This window comes from Nanorana parkeri, unplaced genomic scaffold (assembly GCF_000935625.1).
Source record: "Nanorana parkeri isolate BGI_ZX_2015 unplaced genomic scaffold, ASM93562v1 scaffold169, whole genome shotgun sequence".
Lineage (NCBI taxonomy): Eukaryota > Metazoa > Chordata > Amphibia > Anura > Dicroglossidae > Nanorana > Nanorana parkeri.
Window position 1 is genome coordinate 72327 of NW_017306437.1, and position 6012 is coordinate 78338.

The 6012-nt window shown below is 46.4% G+C and overlaps 1 protein-coding gene across 1 annotated transcript in view; it reads right to left on the minus strand.

The window, feature by feature from the left end:
- The window catches only part of IFT88 (intraflagellar transport 88), a 72170-nt gene extending 70857 nt beyond the window's left edge, over window positions 1-1313 (minus strand). The window contains exon 1 of the mRNA XM_018554687.1: window positions 1280-1313. The gene's annotated coding sequence lies outside the window, so the exon portion shown is untranslated. The remainder of the gene's footprint in view (window positions 1-1279) is intronic.
- Window positions 1314-6012: the final 4699 nt, after the last annotated feature.

A 6012-nucleotide genomic window follows, 5' to 3' on the forward strand; every position in this document is an offset into this window, starting at 1 on the left:
ACAATATATATTTTATATTTGATATATGATATATGTTTTTATTGAGATTATATATTTATTATCTCAACAAAAAGATCAACACACACCCCATATTAAATCCCCAAATCCTGCAATTCCTGAGTGAGTGCCTAATCTACCCACTGGGGACACAGAAACAAAAGCCTGACAAAGGTTCTAACCCTTTCACACTCTAAGCAAAGTTTTGCCTTTCACTTTGAAAAGGAAACGTGTACATTTCCCTCTTGGCTAGATCTTATCTGAGACTGAAGCTGCACACACTGGTCAATTTTTTACCTTCAACCTGCAGGCTGAACGGAAAAAAAAAAAGTAACATATTCCTCCATCCACACAAAGCAGCACGGATGGACGAATCTCCCGCTGTGTCCTTTGTATTCTGACAGTGGCGGATGTGCTCCTGTCACAATACCAGCTGCTGTCACTGTTCACCCAAATTATTTCCATCCAGCTCCTTTGATTATTGAAGGATGCCAGACAGAATGGTGCAGACCGGGGCAACCACTGTGTGAATTTTGCCTGGTACATCAAGAACTGGCCGAGCTTCGCACAGTGTATGGCCAACTTGACTGTTTGGCTAGAAAGTTGGGGGTGAAGGGTCACCTGAAGTCAGATATTTGGTGGCTTCCATCTACCTGACCCCTGACCCTCTAACTGCCTCAGGAGTGACAGCTGTCATCTCTCTGTCCTGTAAGGTTCCTTTCAAACCAATGGCGGGCAAACTCCAATCCTCTAGCTGTTGTGGAACTACAAATCCCATGAGGCATTGCAAGATTCTCACAGCCAGAGACATGACTCCCAGAGACAGATGCATGATGTGATCCGTAGTTTAACCACATCTGGAGGGATGGAGTTTGTCCACCCCTGGTTTAAAGCCATTAAGAATTTAAACACACCAATAGAAATGTATGTAGATGAGAATAAGATCCGCCCAGCACTATATTTACCAGCATGCAGAAAAAAAAAGATCAGTGGCCAGCCTCAATCCGCCCAGGGGAAGGTTCTGTTTAGAGATCCCACACACTATACAATCCCTAATCAATCTGCTTAAGATCTACCCAAAACTATGCAGCAGAAGTCCACCCTGAACATTCCATTAGAATTCAGTCAGGTCGGCTCTCATTGTACAATTAGATCGCTAGCTGTGTGGCCAGCTTTAGGCACTCTATTGTAAAACACCAGATTCCAGGACAGCTGTCTCAATGCCTGCTGAGAATTGTAGTCCCCTGGACTAAGCGTGGTCCTTTAAGGAAGCCCCCCGTACCTGAGCGCTACAAGCTGTGTCCAGGATATGTCACTAGCAGTTTGTTGATAGCAGCCCAGAGCTCCCAGGGATCCGGACCCAGCATGCACCGCGCACACAATCGCCGCTTGCTGATTGGCAAATGGCTCGTGACGTTCGGCGGGTCTGCACGCTCCTCGGGGTTGCTAGGTAACCGGGAAACGAACAGAGTCTGACATCCTCCACCAATGACCAGCTGAAGGGGCGGAGCTACAAGGCGCCCGGTGTTCTGTCGAAACACGGTAACTAGTTGGTGGTAGTGCGCATGCGCAGCGTTATCTAAATCTAATACTAATACAGTGGCCTTATTTCGCTTGGTGCTTGTAGTGGGTTCTGTTACATTATGTGGAACACACAGGATGATAGGGGGGATGGGTGAATCTTTTAATCCATTCTGCTTTCCTGTCCATAAATAGGTAGTAGAGGAATGGATAGGGGAGCCGAATAGATTAGAAGATTAAACTATCCCCTCTAACATCCTTTGTGTTCCACATAATGAAACACAACCCACTACAAACACCAAGTGAAATATTGTATTCGTTTTATATCAGAACATGCGTAGTGGCAGCAGTTGCACAACTCGACTTGTATTCTTATGGGCAGCGTCACCAGGTAGGGTTGCCACCTGCCTAGAACAGACAAAATCTGGAGCAACTGTGCATGGCAGCCAATCAGCTTCTCCCTTTCATTTTCAAATCTTAACTAAAGAAATTGGAGAGAGAAGCTGATTGGTTGCCATGCACAGTTGCTCTAGATTTTGTCTGCTCCAGTGTTGATAAATTCCCCCCAATGTGTGTACACCCAACTTAGAAAGTGGTTGGGGTTGGGTTATATCCTGTTGCAGTGCTGCATTAACCTTTACACTGACAGATACTTGAACATCAATTCACAAATCTGATGTATATATAAATAAATATATAATATTATTGTATTATTGGTATATGGATTTTATTTTACTCTGTATGTATGTGTGTGTGTGTGTGTATATATATATTATTTCTTTTATATTCTGACGATGGCCGCTGTAAAAAAAACCCCCAAAAAACAGAAAGGGCACCTCCCTGAAATGAGACAGGAACCTCCCTGAAATAAGGTTTTGCAGGTTGTGATGTCTGTAGATGCAGCTGAGGATGGAATTTATGAAGCTGTAATCTTGTAGTAAATCTGTTGCCTGGTCCGTCTCACTGCTCCTGGTTAACACTCATATTCAGAATTGATAAACCGTCCCCCATAATATGTTACTGCAACATCCTGGTGTGAATGGGCCCTAACACATTTATTTCCTGTGCAAGGATAACACCGTGCTATATCTGTGGAGAAGCAGAATGCACCATTAATAATTAGTAATGACACACCGCCAGGCTTCCTGATTGACCAGGAAGACGGCTCCATGCTATCGGAAGTACCGGTATCGTTACTTGATATAGGCGAGTACCGAAAGATATATATCGGTACTCGTACTCGATACCAAAATAACTATTGGTGCATCCCTACTGCAGGGAAGTGCCTAGGTTAAAAAATAACAAGTTTATACTCACCCGATTCTCTGTGCCGGCCGGCTGTGGCAGCACTCCGCTCCAGCCTGTCTCCTCCTACGCTGCAGTGATAGTATGTCCTTTGGCATCCTCATGTCCTTATACACAGAGGGGAATTTATCAAAACTGGAGCAGACAAAATCTGGAGCAGCTGTCCATGGCAACCAATAAGTATCCACCTTTCATTTTCAAAGCTTTACTTAACAGACTAAAGAAAGAAGCTGATTGGTTGCCATAAGCAACTGCTCCAGATTTTGTCTGCTCCAGTCTTGATAAATTCCCCACACAGTGTATTGGATATGATTACTCACTGGACCTTAGACTGGTGCAGCGGAGGGTTAGAGATGCTGGAAGGACAGGTCTAAGAGCAAGCCAGCTCGGAGGATCAAGAGAGCATAACTTTTTTATTTTCCTCCCAAGACAACACTAGCACTTAACACTTGCAGTGCTGGAATAGCCCCAATGCAAGGGTTAAAGGAGAACTATGAGGTGAGTGCTTTTCACTCACCTCATAGTTCTAGCCGACCTGTGACAATGAGGCTGTCACAGGTCGGCTCAGTAGATCGGGAGGTGAGGGAACACATACCGGGTTCCCTCACCTCTCGATCCTGTCACGGCTCTCTGCCGTGACAGCGGGAGGGGCTGGATTCCCCTCTCCCCGCTCCGATCTGCCAGCGCTGACTGGCGGAACGGACTGGGGAGGGGGCGGGTACAGCTGGCTCTGCCTCTAGATAGGCAGAGCCAGCTGTCACTCACGCAGCTGGGCGGATCCCGTCATCTACGTCCGCTCCGGCGTCTCAGTATACCGCGAGCTGCAGCTCGCGGTATACTGAGCCTAGGGTGACGGGAGGACCCTAGTTTGTGTCCTCCCGTTACCCTAAGGAGAACTATGGGGAAAAACACTGACCCCATAGTTCTCCTTTAAGGTCCCCACACACCTTACCATAATAGCGGGAAATCCTGCAATCGTACGATTATCGTAAGGTGTGTGGAAGCCGTGCGACCTCTACTACTGTAAGTTCGCACGACTTTAAACTTACGAACATGTTTGAAAACCCACCGAGCATCGTACGTTGTTCGGCGGGTGTGTAGCATGTTCGTAAGATAAAAGCCGGACAGGCCGGTGTGCGCAAGCGCACACTGCCCGTTCGGCATTGCGGTCATCGGAAGCCCGCCCCTCAGGGGGCGTGGTTTGCGATCATCGCAAGTACGATCTGCATGTCCAAGATAGGCAGATCGTACTTTTTTTTTTTAAAGTACCTTACAACCATCACAAGACAAAAGTCTTGCGATGGTTGTAAGGTGTGTGCCCAGCCTAAGGAAGGTTTTCTTTAAAGTGGAATTAAATGGCAAAAACGGAGCTCAGGCAGTAAAAAGTTATCTTTATTCTTTATTGAAATTGGTCTTTTCCAAAATATTCACCCCTACATCAAATTAAAAAGAAGTCTGAGGGCTTGTTAACACCAAATGCAGACAAGATCTGCATGAGTTTCCGCAGTGCAGTGGGTGGTGGCGCGCTTTTGATGCGTTCCGGGCCAATCTTGGTAAAAAAAAATAAAAAAATGTTTGTTTACTTTTCTGCCCGTGCGTGCCCTCTAGGGGGCGCGCGCGAGCAGAAAAAAATTGCCGTCTGGAGACGGCAACCCGCCAATGCAGCAGTGCCAGCCGTCCGTTTTTTTACAACGGGCGAACGGCAAGTGGTTAAAAACCCTTCAAGTGTGTGCCGGTGATTTACTATTAGTGTTTTGCACGGCGCCATCCGTGTGGTCACCTGGGCACCACATACCTTGTGGTTTTGAGACTGTGGCAGTGCAAATGGGATTTGGACTTTGTTTAGAATGGGCTTTTAGTGCGTTCCAGGGCGTTTGCATGCGTTCCAGAGCAGGTAAAATAGTGCTTGCTGCAGTTTTTTTACATGCTCTAGAACTGAATGCTGCGGTGTGAACTAGAGCCCAAAATACCATTGGAATACATTGGACGCAATTTTGATCCAGTCTGTAACTGCTCTGTTCTGCTCCTGGAACGCGCTTGGTGTGAACAAGGCCTAACATGTGACTTCAAAAGATATAACACATGTATACTTGCTACTGATGTGATGAAACATAATAGGCTGCATGGTGTTCACTGCAGTGCAAAGTATAACTGTCCTTGTGGATCTGAAGAGGGGTAATCCACATACATACTAATACATACTATACTCTATCCAGCCTCTCACAGTGACACTGCCCGGTGTATGAAGGGAGTTATAGCAAACTTACCTGCTTCTTTTTAATGCTTTTGCAGACATACGCGGTGGATAACATCAGTACAGAAGAGAATATGGCAAATCAAACCCCCCACATTTCTCTGAGAAGGTGTTATCTGGAGGGTGAGCAGATTTTGTTGAAGCCAGAAGCATTTCCCTTTCTAGGTGCTACCTATATATCTGTCTTTGCCTAGTATGTAATGAGACCATTACTCTCTGGAAGTGAGCTTATCACTATCATGACTCCATCAGGCATTCTTCTAATCTGTCTGGTTTTGGTAGGGCAGCCCCAATTCTCAGACAATGATGTGCAATTAGAATCAATTTTTATAGATAGTTTTAAAGTGTACCTGTGGCCGGACTATGGACAGGAAAGTGTTTACATATACATAAGCGTATACATAAGCAATAAAGGCACTGGAAAAACAAGCCATAGCTCATCTCTCTAGATACGTGGTTCTCAACCCAAAAGTTGGTCCCAACCCCATGTTCAGTGGGTCGCTGTGTGCCTTCCATTGTGCTAGGGAAGAGGCTCCTCAGCCTCCCCCTAGTGCAGCACTGTCAGTTCTCGCACCGAGCAGCCATTCAAAATATGCCGCCTGGTGCCGATTGTCAGCTTGAGGTGGGGTGGGCCAGGGGTAAGTCCAGCTCCCTCACATGCCCTGTAGAGGTGCCTGGACCCGAGTGATGTCACATTCTGGCTCCCAGCACCTTTGCAGGCCATGCAAGGGGGCTGTGTAAGCAATGCACATATGGATGGGGATGGATCACAGCACAGCAGCCCACACTGGACTTCAGGCTGGGGAACCACTCCAGTTCTAGTAAGGTAGGGAGACTGGGTGGATCTTAAAAAAAGGCGTGTGTATGCATATGTGAAAATGTCTGTGAGTGTGTGAGATTGTGTCTGTGGTTGTGCGTGTCTGTCAGTGTTTTTA